Raw genomic sequence first — 16,268 nt, 5'->3', positions numbered from 1 at the left:
CATGAACATATTGTCGCTTTTGATAGGTCATTATTAAGAGAAGAATTTCATTATAGAAAATGTATCTTTTAATAAAAACATTCAGAAATCTTGCTCATGTAGATGGGAATGAAGGCAGGTATAGCAAATGTCACTCAATTCCCACTGAGTTATATGCATACCTGAGTGTAAATCACCATAGCACAATTTTGTAAAATGGGAGAAACACTACTGGAAAAGGGAACTAGGAAAAGATTTCCTAGGCCATCAATCTTAGGAACAAGTTACATGAAATTTGGAGATCTGGAAATTAGTTCCCTTAAAAAATATCTATGTCTGTGTACCCTTTTGGAAAGTCTGTGAATGCCCCGTGTGACACTTGTACCCCACGTTAAGAACAAGTCTAGGAATGAGGAAGGAGAGTCATGAGATGGAGTGTCCCTTGACCTGATCCTCTTTTGGCTGCAGACTTTCACCCAAATCCTTGGTCCATCTTTTCCTGACCTACCTTCTGATTTCCACCAGCTCACAATAAAAAAGATCCTGATCAAGATCAAGATTAAAGTCTATAATATATAAAGTTATTTTAAATCAATAAGAAAAATATGACTACTTCAACAGAAAAAGATGGGCAAATGATATGAACAGGCAATTCACAAAAGAAGAAATACAAATGGCCATACCCATAGAAAATGTTGAAGCTCACTTGGAAATCATAGATGTGTGACTTCAAACAATGAGATGCAATTTTGGAAATCAAACTGGATAAATCAACCTTTAGTGGTGGTTGAGAGAAGAATATCATTTCTAGAGAGTAATTTGGTAATACTCATCAAAATTCTTTAAAAATGTATAAAGTGGAGCTAGAATCCCACTTCTAAGAATTATCGTTTTTTTAAAAGATTTATTCATTTATTTTAGGGAGAGAGAGAGAGCAGGGGGAGGGGAAAAGTGAGAGAACCCTCAAGCAGACTCCCTGCTGAGTGCGGAGCCTGGTGCTGGATGTGGGGCTCCATCCCACAAGATCAGAACTGGAGTTGAAACCAAGAGTCGGATGCCCAAATAACGAGCCACCCAGGTGCCCCTTCTAAGAATTATTCTAAAGAAATAATCATGAATAGGTAAAAAAAAAAAAAAAAAAGATTCAGCGTCAAGCTTTTATCACAGTGTTTTAGTCAAGGTTCTTTTGGTTGCAAGTATTAGGTTGCAAGGCATCTTTCATTTAAAATGCCTCCTCTCAGCTACATTTTCTGGGTCTCTTAAGTTAAAATTCTTGATTGATTTAGACTAATTGCTTGCTGAGTGCCAATAGATTGGCTTTATCCAATCGACTGTTGCTTGTCTGTGAAGAGAACTATCATAAGGATGCATAGGATTACTTCTTACAGGGGCTATATGTGGGGTTAGGTTTAGGTGCCCTATGCTCCATAAGAGACAGGAAATGACATACTATGTTTATCTAGAATGGTAAAGAATAGAAATAATTTAAAAGCCCAACCAGCATGTGAACTATGCACCTGACATCATGTAGTGAGATAGTCGTTAGTTAATGACATGGAAATGTACTTGTGATATATTTTTATTTCTAGAGAAAAAAAAATGTCCAAAGGGAATAAACAGTTGAAGCTCATTTTAAAAAAGTTTATATTTTTAAAGAAAGAAAGCGCTATGGATAGAATGTGTCCCCTCCTCCAATTCATATGCTGAAGCCCTAATCCCCAATGTGATGGTATCCAGAGGTGGGGCCTTTGGGAAATAATTGGGTTTAGATGAGGTCATTAGGATAGAGCTCACATGTTGGGATTAATGCCCTTATAAGAAGAGAAAGAAACCAGAGCCCTCTCTCTCCACCATGTGAGGACACATCAAGAAGAGAGTTTGCAAACCAGAAAGAGGGCTCTTACTAGACACTGAATCTGCAGGAACCTCGATCTTAGACTTCTCAGCTTCTCAGTTCCTCCGGAACTGTGAGAAATAGATGCTTATTGTTTAAGCCACCCTGTCTACGGTATTTTGCTATGGCAGCCTAAACTGACTAAGAAAAGATATACATCAAAACTTCAGGGGTAGAAATATTTGGATGGTGGATTAATGCTGATTTCTCTTTTCTTATCTTTATGAAGCTATATTTTTCTAAATTAATTACAGTTAACATATAAAAGTATCTTAATAAGAAAAACATTAAGGTTAAGGAGTAGTTCTCCAATCTTAAAGAGGACCAAAGAAAACCAAATTAGAACCTAAATTCTGGATGAACTAAGGTCAAGAACTCAGACAAGAGGCTGCAAAATATTTACCCAGTTCCTGGAGCACTGGACACACACAGGCTTTGGTCATGAGCAACAGCAGATTCTAAGTGCTAGAACCGGGAGAAGAAGAGATGCTATTGAGAGAAAATACCTCACCTACTCTTTGGGCTACCCACTTTCCAGGAGCTGGGATGTGCACTCTAAAGCCCTTCAGTTATATTTTTTGATTTCTATAGGAAGGCACACAGTTTAGGGAAAAGAGGACCGGACACAAAGGACCCAAATCCAGTCTGGTGGTTTACTAGTTGAGTTACCTTAACGAAGCCAGTAAACCTCTTTGAGCCTCTTTGGAGATAATAAGTAACCTACTAAGCACCTGACTCTTGATTTCAGCTCAGGTCATGATCTCAGTGTCCTGAGATCGAGCCCTACATCGGGCTCCAAGCTCAGTGTGGAGTCTGCTTGTCCCTCTCCCTTTGCTCTTTCCCCCACACCCACCCCATGCTCTCTCTCTCTCTGTCTGTCTCTCTAATAAATAAATAAAGTCTTTTAAAAAAAATAGGGAACCTGCTTTCCTCATAGGGTTTTGTGACAATTGAATAAGATCACATGTGAAAGTGTTTGAAAAAATGATATGATACAAATGTGCATGTGCACTCATGCTCACAGGTTTCTCTCTCTCTCTCCACACACACATGCAAACATGTACACTACAAATGTCTCAAGTGTGTGTGTGTGTGTGTGTGTGTGTGTGTGTGTATTTGATATATATATATCAAACTGTGGAGATAATAATTAGAAGCCTAAACCCCTCCTTTGACTTTGGCTAGATGTCAATGAAATTATAGATCCCTATGGATTTGATGAGCTACCTTGAGAAGACAATGTCTTGTTGACCCAAGTACTTTGAGAAGTGCTGACTATTACTCTTCTCCATAAGATAAGAAAGAGAAGGTTAGAGAATATTTACTTGCTGGTGAAAACCAGAGCACAATAAACAAGGAACATTGTTGAAGGATAAGCTAGAGGAACAAAGGTCTTGTTTAAATTTAAATATTTGCCTACAGTGTTTTAGAATAAATTATTGCCCTCTTTTTGAATGTTTTTTGAGAAAAGGATGACACTAAGATATTCAAATATTAGCAATAAATATGACCATTAACCACAAAGTCTGAGATTACTGCAAAGCTTGTAAAATACATCTGATATAAGAAATATATTTGTTTGCTTGGCTATAAAATATATTTTGGGAAATTATATTTGTTCCCAGGCTGAATATGAACTCTCTGCTTTGGACAGTAAACCCATTCCTCAGTCAACAGACTCACCAACAATATATATTGGATAGATTCTCATCAGCAATTAACCCCCCTACAGTATATACTGGATAGATTCTCACATGAGTTCAAACGTTTCAAACACTTGGTTCTAGCTTTCTCTTGGTAGACCACCTGGTAAGTCCCCTGAAACAGAGAGTGCTTCTAGGATATTCAATTCAAACACAGCGAAGTCTGATTTATTTCACAATGTTATTGAAGGTTACATCTGAGGAGTTGACAGTGCAAGTGAGAGGAGAAAAATAAATTTTTACTGTAAGTATTTGTGCATTGTTGGAATATTATTTCATCAAGCATTTACTAGTAATAACTACATTTTAAGTGTTTTGACTATAGCACAGGACTATATAAACTGTTATTTATTCATATATCCATGGGTGGGAGGGGGCAGGGCTCGAGCTTCTTTTCTTCCTTGAGCAGAAGTGGACCAAAACCTACCCTTCAGTGACTTGCCATGAAGCTGAATCTGTTCATGGATGTATCTTATCAACTCCCACATTATTGGCCTGTCCATTAATTTAAAAATAATGATTTAATTATCAGCATTTAAAAGCTCAAGTGATTTCTGCATAAAAATACAATATGGTGCTAAAATGGATTATTGCTCTGCATACATTCCACATGTCCCCCACCCGCCCCAGAGGCTAAGCAGCTAAAAATGCCCTTTGTAATCTGGACATCCAGAAGTGATTTAGCTTTAGCTTTGAGTGGGCAGATGCATTCAAGTGAGATTTAAAAGGCAGAGATCCCAGCTGCCCCGGGTGGCAGTAATGATCAAGGACGCTTTGGGATTTTCTGCAGTAGCATTCTTGTCACCAGCTTTGTGGGGATCAACAAGTGATGTCAGCAGCACCTTTTAGCTGTTGTTATTTTTGTTGCCAGTATGGACCTAACAGGTGAAGCTTGGCTCCAGGGCCAACAGTAACAGCATTGGTAGCTTCCTAATCTAGGAACATTGTTCCTAGAGTTCACCGTGCAGGGGAAACTTCCTGATTTCCCATCTTCCTGACCAGCAGAGTTGACAGCTTCCTTGGGGGCGGGTTCTTCATTGTTCCTCTGGCAGTCAGTCCTGGAAGCCCAGCCTCAGCACACGGTAAGCACCTAATTCCCTGTTGGAAGCCCTTTGCCCTTTGTGCTTAAAATAGCCAGAGTAGTTTCTGTTTTCTGTAACAGAACTCTGACTAATGCAAAGGAAAAATAAGAAATCTGGTAACTTCTGGCCCTGATTTGGGTTATGGTAACAATAGGCTTGTAATGAACAGTAAGCTCCAACTTGCAGAAACCCTACCATACCTCAGTGTAGCCCCCAAACTGGAGGCCATTTATAAAGCACCATTTTTTCATTTATGTAGTGTCTGCTTGTTTTTAACAGACATCCCACTTTTCTTAGTTACTGTACCTGCCTGGACCCGGTAGGGATTTTAGTTTGCCACCCCACTAATACTTACCTAAAGCTTGTTTGAAAACCATTTTTTGATTTTCTAAAGAATGCAATTCTTCCATTCTAAATATACTCCAAAGAGCCCCCAGGTCAAAACTAGAAAGCTGTACACCCAAACTGCATTATTTAGGTTGCTGATAGAACTGTTTTTGCTGAACTAGGAAACTAGTTGTCTTATTAACCTTAAGGATGTTGTTGAGTAAAGTGTAATGTCTCTTCTATGAGAACACAGCAAAGAGGTTTCTTTCAAGTCAAGTTTTATCTTATAACCATGTACTAGATCATATTGTGCTTTTACATTGGCTTTTAGAAAGGTGGGGCTAGAGGCTGCCCACGTGACTGACTTCTCAAAGTGTACGCTACGCACACTTGCACGCTGTGTACTAAACTCTACTCCTGTGTCTCACGGTTACTACTGTGGTTTTCTCTTCACTCACATTTCTTCACATATATAGTTTTTAAATATTTACTTATTTATTTTTGAGAGAGAGAAATAGTGTGCGAGTGGAGGGAGGGGCAGAAGGAGAGAGAGAATATCTTAAACAGGCTCCACCCTCAGTGCAGAGCTAGAGGCAGGTTTCGATTCCACGTCCCTGAGATCATGACCTGAGCTGAAATCAAGATTCGGATGCTTAACCAACTGAGCCACCCAGGCACCACTCAGATTTCTTCACATATTAAAAAAATCCTATTGTACTAAGTTTGAAATAACATTTTAAGTCCCTCTTGGATAATGAAGAATAAACATTTAAATAAACTGCCTTCACCTCCCCTGCTCTATTCCTTTTATTATGTCTAATAGACACCTGTTCCTCAGTTCTCTCTGCCTTCATATGCTTGGTTATGTACTTCTGCTAATGTCTTCACAGACCAAGGCTATTCATGGGTATGCTCAGGATTTTGCAATCTAACAAAAATTTTAAAGATGTAGTCAAGTCGAAGAATGAGGAACTTTTAGCAAAAACCAATTTGTTCAGTGATTTTCTACTGAGTAAGAATCTCAGGAGATTTCTGTGTAAACCAAATGGAAGACAGTCTTTTTGGGAAGCAAAGGATTATACTTCTTTTGACATATCCAGTATCTATCTGATCTTAAGCTCACCTGTTTTTTTCCATTTTAATTAAACATTTTATTTTGAGATAATTATAATTCACATGCTGTTGTAAGAATAATATATGAACAATCTCATGTACTTCTTACCCAATTTTCCCCAATGGAAATATCTTGCAAAGCTATGGAACATCACATCTATGCTACGGGTATCAATACAGTCAAGATACAGAACATTTGCATCACCAGAAGGATCCCTCTGTTGCCCTTTTATAGCCACACTTCTTTCCCTCCCAACCCCACCCTTGACAACCACTAATCATTTCTCCATTTCTACACTTTTGTCATTCCAAGAATAACTAGTTTCTTTTGATGACATAAATGTTCATCAAGGTGACAACATGACATTTACCACCATCCTCCCCCAACTTTGATTCCTTATCTGCCCTTTTCTAACCTACTCTGTGCCTGAGAAGGCTGACCTTTGAAGACTATATCAGACTCTCTTGTTCCGTGGCTTCCAGTTGGAGTCAGTCATGGCGGAGGATGGAAGGAGTGGGAGAAGAGAGATGTAAGAATACTCATTCCCTTGTGCATTCACCCTCCCCCCATGCCTTGTGGTGGGGTAACGGTAGAGGAGAAGGGAAGGAGGAGGAGGGGAAGAAGAAGGAGGAGGGAGAGGAAAAGGAGAAGAAGCACTACCACCACTACCAGAGAGGAAAGTTCCCAGATGAGGAAGTGGACAAAGACTTTGGCCAGTTCAGTTGCCTGCCTTCAAGGGGTGAAGTTATCTTGGATAGTGAATTAATCAAATGACTGTGATGGACTGAAGATTAGAATTAGAGATTGAATTCCTTGATCTGGCACAGCTCGTTGATCTAAAAAAAAATTCTTGATCTAGGTAAGCGTAAGATTTAATTAGATTCAAAGCAAAATGGAGAATCATGGGATTTCTTTTAAAGTTTGTGGACCACAGTTCATACTCCCTACCATTAATGGTTTGGTGCTCTCAGTCTTACTGCTGGGTTACTCAACCCCAGAATCTACTAGTTTGCAGTTTAAAAGGCTTATGTTCCGCCTTCCATGAATAAATTGTCATTGTCATGTCATGTCTATTTATGGATTATAGCCAACGTTTAATAAACACTATGTATTAGGCATGGGCTTAGCATTTTATATTCATTATTTTATTTATCTTAGCCAACAACCTTGTGAGGTAGATGTTTTCCTAATTTGACAGATAGGAAACCTTAAGTTCAGAGATCCTAAATAATTTGCCCAAGGACACACAACTCATAAGTGGAGGATATGGAATTCAAGTCTATCTTTTAATAATTGTGCCATATTGTCTCTCAATGAGGTATATTGTTTTCCACCTGGAAGTGGAAAGAGGGGGCTGTGCCTTCCAATGATCTTGATTGCTCTTCCCTTCCTTCTTTCCCTGGATAGCTCTTATACATTCTCAATTTCTGATTAAGAGTCATATCTGCAGGGAGCTATCCCCGTCTTCCTGCCCAGGTATAGCCCTCATGAACACTCTCCTAGCACTGTGGATTTCTCACTGTAACAGTTGTCACCATTGAAATTTGTATTTGTTTGTGTGATTTTTTTTGATCAATGTCTATATTCTCTCCTCTAGACGGTAAGCTGCACGAGAGAGGCCATTTTGCTCCATTACATCTTTAGCACTTATAGCACAATGGCTGACATATAGTGAGTGATCAATAAATGTTTATTGATTGAATGAATCCTTTTATCTTCATTTCATAGAATTATAGATCCTCAGAGTCAGAAGTCATCCCAACTGCTAACTATCCCACTCATCCATCAGAAGTCCTGTGACATTATTGTAATCAAGTGGTCAACCAACTGTTCTTGAACCATCTTTGGACCACTCTGACTACTAGAGCCAGCCATTGTTCAGGAGAGCATACTAATGAGTTCCAGCTCTATCTACCTCCTTCCCCTCCACCCTGCCCCCCCAAAAAGAAACCTTCACCCAAGTCTTCTCTTCTTCAGGCTGCATGTATCCAGGACCTTAGACTATTCTCATATAATCATCTTGTCCACATTCTTCTGAATGTGTGTTTCTCATGCTCAGTACTCAGGACAGAGATCTGAATTTTAGATATGCTCTGACCAGATTTAAACTAAGATTATGCTAATTGAAGCTCATCTCTGACTGATATAGACTGTGAAGAAAACCTCAATTCCATTTAAAATATGTGTGATGGAGGTAATTATTTAATCACTATCTAGTGTTTCCCAAGTACCTGTGCTGGGCCTCTCTCTTCCATGCCACTCTATTCCCCTTGCCTCACTAGAAGCCAAGGATTCTCTCATGCACCTATTTAAAGGATGGGTAGGAGGCTCATGGATATCTTGAACAATCAAAAAATGGGACTTAATTTACATGGGACAGTGTAGATGGAATTCAGAAAAGTCTTGGGGTGCAAGTGAATGTTCTTAGGCTGGACAAACCACAGGTGGCATGAAGACACCTGTTGATAGAGGGAACAGCAAAGTATCTCTTCTGTCTATGCCTCATGAAATTGGTCTTTAAAGTGATGATTAGTGATCTAAGCTTCCTCCTGATACTGGACTCCAACAATGATGGGCAGTCTTCCGATGTCGACCATCCTCACATCCATCAAGCCTCTTCCTGTTGTACTTCACGGGTACCCCAGGTCAGGTCATTTTCTCTTTTGTTTCCTGACCTTCAGAGCTCTCCTATGTCTATATCTGTTGGTCGTCCTTAGGACCTCCTTAGGAGGGGTGGGGGCTGGTGGCTTGGCCCTCAGCTAATCTCTTTCTACTTTTATGTCATGATCTCTGGGCTCCCTCCAGATAGTCCTTTGATTTTCAAAAGTCTGCCTCAGAGTTGCAAAGCTGAACAGGTACCATTCTTCTCTTATTCTCAATCTAATCATTCTACTTTCTTTGAGACACTGTGGTCACATAAAAGGAGGTTGAGAAAAGAAAAGCGATAAATTAATTTTTAAAGATATTATCTTGTTACAATTGTATTGCTACCAAACTCTATCTGTACTTGTGCCATTGATTCTTTTGGCTTTAAGACCAGGATCCAAAAACTTTTAAATGAAGGTCTTGGTGTTGAAGAAACAGATTATTTTCTGTAAAAGAAATCCTATTTTAATTTCCAACAGAATTGCCTAAAATAAAAAAGAATACTGTCTTTCACTTAAAAATGTTCTTTCATTCAAGAAATATTTATTAAGTTACTACTGGGTGCCAGGAAGTTTGCTTTTCCATTTCTGTTATTTAAAGAAAGAGGAGGTACCTGGAAATCATAGGAATCGATATACTGGTTGGTCATAAATAAGACAGTCTCTGTTCTAGTGAACTAACATTCTAGTGGGATTTTATGGATATGGATATATTCATTTATTTAGTTTTTCATTCGACATGTTTTCTGAGCCCCAGCTCAACATGTGGCACTAAATACAGGAAAGACATGTCACCTGCACTCACCGTGCAGTAGACCGTTAAACAGATAACACAATAATTACTTTAAAGTATATTTAAGGTTATTTAATGTAGACAAAGAAGCTCTTGAGAGGGCATCATGGAGGACTTTCCAGAGGAGGGGAAGCTTGGGCTTTACTTTCACGGATGAGTTGGAGCTTAAGAAAGTAAGGAAATGTGGAAGGGACGCCCTAGAACATGCAAAACACAGAGGCAAGAGAAGCAAGACTATGTTTGGAGAGTGACACAGTACCCGGTCAAGTAGGTCAAGCAGAATGGCTTTTGTCCAAATACAGTTCAACACACAAGAAAAAACTCAAGTTCTCTGAATTCCTGTGTTCCTTCTTTCTTGAGAGTAAAAGCTTGACTGTGCAAGTGGAAACCATTCAAATACTTGCTGGTAAGGATGACCTACATTATGCTGAGAGACACTGGGGCCTCAGAAATGTTTCAGGGCACTGGAATGTAGAGAGGTGGCGGTTAGCTCCAGTATTGCTTGGGTGTCCAATTTCTGTAAAATATGGTGGTAGGTCTTGCTGTGGGATCTCTATGTCAATCCTCAGGGTTTTTTTGTGGCACATTTTACCCATAACTCTATGGTGGGTCAGCTACAAATCTTAGGCAGAATTCATCCTAAGCTACTTGCAAACATCACTTACTGTCAAGCTTTAATTCAACTTTTCCTCTACCATGTGTTCTTAGGTTAATAAGGGAGAAATGATTTTGGAAAGAGAACATTTACAGAAGAAAATCTGAAAACACTTTCCTTTAATGCAAATGGTTAATAGAATAAGGTTTTTCATTCACCCTGGAACTCTACTTGATACTGCAGCTCAAGTTCTTCATTCACTTGATTCTTTTTGGCTGATCCTCTTTTGCTGCTCCAGGCCAAGCAGAAAGGTACTATACTGGATTCCGATCACTGACTGAATTAAGATCAGAGTTATGAATTCAGCTCAAGGTCCCAAATAATAGCCTCTTCCTTTATGCTTCAGTACTCAGAGAATGGCAAACAGAGAAAGAATAAATGCACATATTCTGTCAATTATACTGACCATTGTTTAAGGAAGAACTGTCATTTCTATAAATAGAAATGCAAGAAAGATTAAATCTTTGACTGCTTTTAACTGATTAGTCTACTTGTTTCAAAAGGTCATCACAAACTCTTGCTACACTTTGGTTTTGAAAATAATCCTTTTAATGAAAATATGAAATATATATGGAAAATGCATTTTTAAAGTTTTGAAATGTGTAAACCATGTATAATAAAGTTTGTATAGTTGAGCCTTAGAAAATTAAGTGCAAAGGGGCGCCTGGGTGGCTCAGGCATTAAGCGTCTACCTTCGGCTCAGGTCATGATCTCAGGGTCCTGGGATTGAGCCCCACATCGGGCTCCCTGCTCCGCGGGAGGCCTGCTTCTCCCTCTCCCACTCCCCCTGCTTGTGTTCCCTCTCTGGCTGTGTCTCTCTCTGTCAAATAAATAAATAAAATCTTAAAAAAAAAAAAGAAAATTAAGTGCAAGAATGCAATTGCACTTTCGGTTTCAAATGCTGTACTCATTTTCTGAAAATTTCAATCAGAAACTAACATCAGGTTCTAAATTCACCTGCTAGGAGGAATCCAGGCAATTTATTTTCAGAGTGCATTTTTTCCTTCCAGAATTCAGTTTAGCTTCTTGCTTTTGGTGGGTGATTTTTTCAGATAGAGAGCTCTGTACCAAACATCTGAAGTTAGGGCATGGGAGATAACTTTACAAATGTCCTCTGCTTAACAACAAATATTTCTTTCTTTACCCAGGTACAATAACCTTTAGGCTATTTGCTGAAAAGATCTCAAAGCATTATAAATGTGTAGTTTAACTAATGATGTACTATACAGTGGCTAACTGAAATTAAATCTAGACACTTTAAAAGTTAAACATTCAGGGGTGCCTGGGTGGCTCAGTCGTTAAGCGTCTGCCTTCGGCTCAGGTCATGATCCGGGGGTCCTGGGATCGAGCCCCGCATCGAGCCCCGCATCGAGCCCCGCATCGAGCCCCGCATCGAGCCCCGCATCGGGCTCCCTGCTCAGCGGGAGGCCTGCTTCTCCCTCCCCCGCTCCCCCTGCTTGTGTTCCTGCTCTCGCTGTGTCTCTCTCTGTCAAATAAATAAATAAAATCTTTATTAAAAAAAGTTAAACATTCATTATAAACCATGTCCATTCCACGCAGAATTTTCCTTTTAGCTATTTGCAGACTTTAAAGCTTACTTTTTTCTTTTTATTTTGTCAAGAGAAGATTAGGTTTGGCTTTATATACTTTTGTGAAAAAAGAGATAGACAGAGTGTCTTAAAATTTATAGAAGACAGTGATAGGACCAGGTATTATAAGTAAAATCCCTTTATTATTTTGACTACTATTAATTTCTTGAGATATTAGAAATATTATGACTGAATTAAAAAGTATTTTAGTTTAGTCAGAATTTACTCATAAAGTGAGAACTGAGGAAAGCTCCTCTAGTGCCTCTGAAAACTGGGGTGATGAACCCATGATTCAGGAACACTGACCAGTCACACTGTAATGAACACTGGGGATTTCAGCTTAGCTAGGGAAATTTTTTTCTTTTTTAAAGATTTTATTTATTTATTTATTTATTTATTTATTTATTTATTTATTTATAGAGATGGGGAGAGAGAGAGAGTAGAGGGAGAGGGATAGAGAGAATCCCAAGCAGTTTCCACACACAGCACAGGACCCAATATGAGGTTCAACCTCATGACCCTGAGATCGTGACCTGAGAGGCAATCAAGAGTTGGACGCTTAACCAAATGAGCCACCCAGATGCCCCAAAGGTTTTATTTTTTTTAAGTAATCTCTACATCCACCATGGGGCTCAAACTTACAACCATGAGATCAAGAGTCACATGCTCTACCAACTGAGTCAGCTAGGTACCCCTAGGGAAATAATTTTTATAATTTGTTTTTCATTACTACAAATAGGTAAACTCTCTCAAGCCCATATATTATTCAAAGTCAACATTGATTTATTTCCCAATTAAGACTTTTAGGAAATTTGTCAGGATTTTGGCAATGGCCCCAATGTTTACCCCAAGGCACCTCAAGGTGTGGATTTGGATTGGAGTAGGTACTTTTATTGTCATCAGCCACATTTTACAGATGAGGAAGTTTAGGTTGAGACATGATAAGCTTCAGAACTAGTAACCACCACACCATTCTGACTTTCATACTGCTTGAAGTCTTTCTAATCTCCCCATTACCTTTTTTCCCATACTACCATATGTAAACAGTTTACATAAGAAAATAGACTAGAAGGCAAAGAAGATCAATGAGGATTAAGATGACCACTACAAAGCCCTGAGAATACAAGACAAATTACAGTAAAAATGGACAAATCCACAATCATAATCACCAATTTTTAAATATATGTATATGAAAATGGTGACACTATGTTAATTATACTTGAATTTAAAAAATAAATTAAAAAAATGACAGATCACATAGAAAATATCTAGAACCCTGCATGTAGAAAATATGCCTCTTTTTAAATATTTACCATATATTAGATTACATAGGAAAATAGAAGTTTATTTATTTATTTATTTATAAAGTTTTTATTTATTTATTTGACAGAGAGAGAGAGAGAGACAGCGAGAGAGGGAACACAAGCAAGGGGAGTGGGAGAGGGAGAAGCAGGCTTCTCGCCGAACAGGGAGCCTGATGCGGGGCTCAATCCCAGGACCCTGGGATCATGACCTGAGTCAAAGGCAGATGCTTAAGGACTGAACCACCCAGGCGCCCCTAGAAGTTTAAATATAAATTCTTATAGAATGGAGATCTCACAGATCATTTTCTCTAGTGATAGAACAATTAAATATCAAATTATCGGTTAAAAATACCATTCATATGAACATTTAAAGTCACACCCAAAACACTCATGCTTCAAAGAATACATGGCTGGTAGTGGGGAAGGCTGCATGCGTGTGGGACCAAGAGGGATATGGGAACTCCACCCTCCACTCAGTTTTGCTATATACCTACAACTGCTTTAAAAAGTTATATTTGTTCATGTTTTTTTTTAAAAAGGATATACACACATACTCTCACAATGAAAATGACAAAAATTTTATAGTTTAGTGACAATGAAAGTTTATCTAAAATTAAAAAGGGGGAAAATCTACAATTTCTTCTCTAGATAGCCGTAACCACTCAAGAAAGTCTGTTTTATATTGTAGAGGGATATATCAAATGTTTACTCTGCCAGGGCTTATGCTTAACATTACTGTATTTAATTCTTACAGATCTCCATGAGATATCTCTATTTTTATGAGATAGGAACTATAATCATCCTCATTTTAAATGAGGAAACTGAGTCTCAGAGAGATTAATTTACTCAAGATTTAACAGCAGAAAGTAGCCTTACACTAAAATCTAGGTTTTCTGATTACCATACCATATTATACCATAGGTGAGAAAAAAACCCTGCTTTTTTTCTCACTTTTAATTTACTCTTCTGTCTCAATACCGCATCTTTTTCAATGGATGCCTAGTATTTCCACAATTACAAACAATAGAGCAAGGGACACCCACAAGCATACACCTCTCTTGTTCAATTATTTACTTGAAATGACCAGATGTTGTATTATTACATCAATGACTTCTTTTAAAATCAGTATCTATAAAGTATATTTTATTCTATAATCCATTTCCCCTGGGGCGCCTGGGTGGCTCAGTCCTTAAACATCTGCCTTCGGCTCAGGTCATGATCCCAGGGTCTTGGAATCGAGCCCCACATCGGGCTCCCTGCTCAGAGGGGAGCCTGCTTCTTCCTCTCCCACTCCCCCTGCTTGTGTTCCCTCTCTCGCTGTGTATCTCTCTGTCAAATAAATAAGTAAAATCTTAAAAAATATATGTATATAATCCATTCCCCTTATTTCATGCCATTAATTTGTTGGAGAAACTGAATCATTTGTGGTTGAAGAAACAGGATCACTTGTCCTATAAAATATTCTATATTCAGGATTTGGCTGATTACTTTCTTGTGATATCATTTAACCTTTTCTCTAATCCCCTCTATTTACTATTTATTAATTAATGTAGTGTTTTAATTAGATTCACATTCATTTATTTAAGAGAGAATACTTTATAAGAGCCAATTGCCTCTTCCTGATGAATGCAACCCATGTACTTCTGATGTTTCAGTATCATCTTTTGTTAAGATTGAAAACTTTCTGAAGAGTGGGCGTGGTTACCTCTGAGGTCTTTAGCATGTGAAATGAGATGGCCTGGCATTGTAGAACACCGGACCAACAATACTTGTTTTATTTACTAGCTGTACATAGCAGGCACATGAGATCTTTGCCTAGTACATTTTATCCAGCTCTCCTTTTCTTCTTTGACCAGTTTGGAAAGCCTCTCTAGCGTGCCTTTCACGAGCCATTGAGAGAACCTGCAGCACAAACTACTTGCCACCAGTTTCCTGGGATCCATTTCCATTATCTTATAGATATTTTCACTCTAGTTCTTTCTGCCACCACTAGATACTCTTTGAAGGAGAATTTCCACATAATCCTGTCATATCTGGCCTTAATGAAGAAGACTTGGAGAGAATTCTGCTAAGATTCTACTGGCTACCATTGTCACTGTTCATTTTCCGGTGTCCAATCTTGTCTCTCTCCTTGGATGTGATACTTCATGCAGTCACAATTGGAGCAGCACTCCAGCACAACTTTGGTTCTCCCTTCCTTGTTCACCTCTCAAGTCTGAATTTTTGTGATTAAACACCCTGATGGCTCCATTAAACCCTCCTCAATTAGTGCTACCTGCTTCTTTGGGGTTGATGCCAACCCTCAGAGTGGAACCTAGCCAGAAATCCAGATATAAGAGAGTGGTTAAGAGCACAGGCTCTGGAGGCAGGCAAACCTGGGGTTGAAATCAAGGTATAGCACTTTTTGGCTGTCAAGTTTCATCTTCTATAAAAATGGAGATATTAATATTTGCTATATAGGGTTGTGTTGTGAAGATCAAATGAAATAACGGGAAATGCCTAGGCTAATGCCTGCCCCATGGTAAACACCCAAAGATTGGAAGCATTGTTTTTAGTGTTATCATATTCCCATATTCATGGTAGGTTTCTAGCCCTTTAGTTCCACGGGGCATGGAGACATAGTTAGGATGTCAAAAATTAGTATTTAATAGAGAATAGTTACAATAAAATAATGAAACAAAGTCAAGTTTAATAAAATCTACATAGTTTAAAGTAATGTAATGTTCCTGAGGATAGAATAATAAAATTATACAGCTGGAAGGGGTCTTAGAGGTAACCAAATCCAATCCCTCACTTTACAGATGAGACAACTGAGGCCCAGATAGATGGAATGATCTTATTTAAGCTCCTCTACCTACTGAGCAGGTATACATTTTAATGTGAATCCATGTCTGACTTTGGCCAGCTTGTTTTCCTCCACAATTCACTCACTTGATAATGACTCACTTCATTATCATCTGGCTTTGTACTAATGACTGAGATGATGCAAAAATTGGGGGAAAAAATCTCTGAGGTGTATTTCCTATGTTTTCCAATGAAATGAAAGAATCAAGCAGAAAAAAGAGATACACGTAAAAGGTAGTGGGGGCATATTCTTTGAGTAGTTGAGCTGATATCCATTACTACTCCTGGCAGGCACTGTTTGGTTCTGGAGAATGTATTCCTACATTTAAATGTTATGTT

The 16,268-nt window shown here is 38.6% G+C and overlaps 1 protein-coding gene across 4 annotated transcripts in view; it reads right to left on the bottom strand.

Annotated features, from left to right (window-relative positions):
* LOC113916508 (schwannomin-interacting protein 1) overlaps window positions 1-16,268 on the bottom strand; it is an 854,544-nt gene that overhangs the window by 156,658 nt on the left and 681,618 nt on the right. The window lies entirely within an intron of this gene.

The sequence above is a fragment of the Zalophus californianus genome, chromosome 1, assembly GCF_009762305.2.
Source record: "Zalophus californianus isolate mZalCal1 chromosome 1, mZalCal1.pri.v2, whole genome shotgun sequence".
NCBI lineage: Eukaryota > Metazoa > Chordata > Mammalia > Carnivora > Otariidae > Zalophus > Zalophus californianus.
Note: the sequence above shows the minus strand (reverse complement) of the source record. Positions and strands in the feature narration are given on the sequence as shown.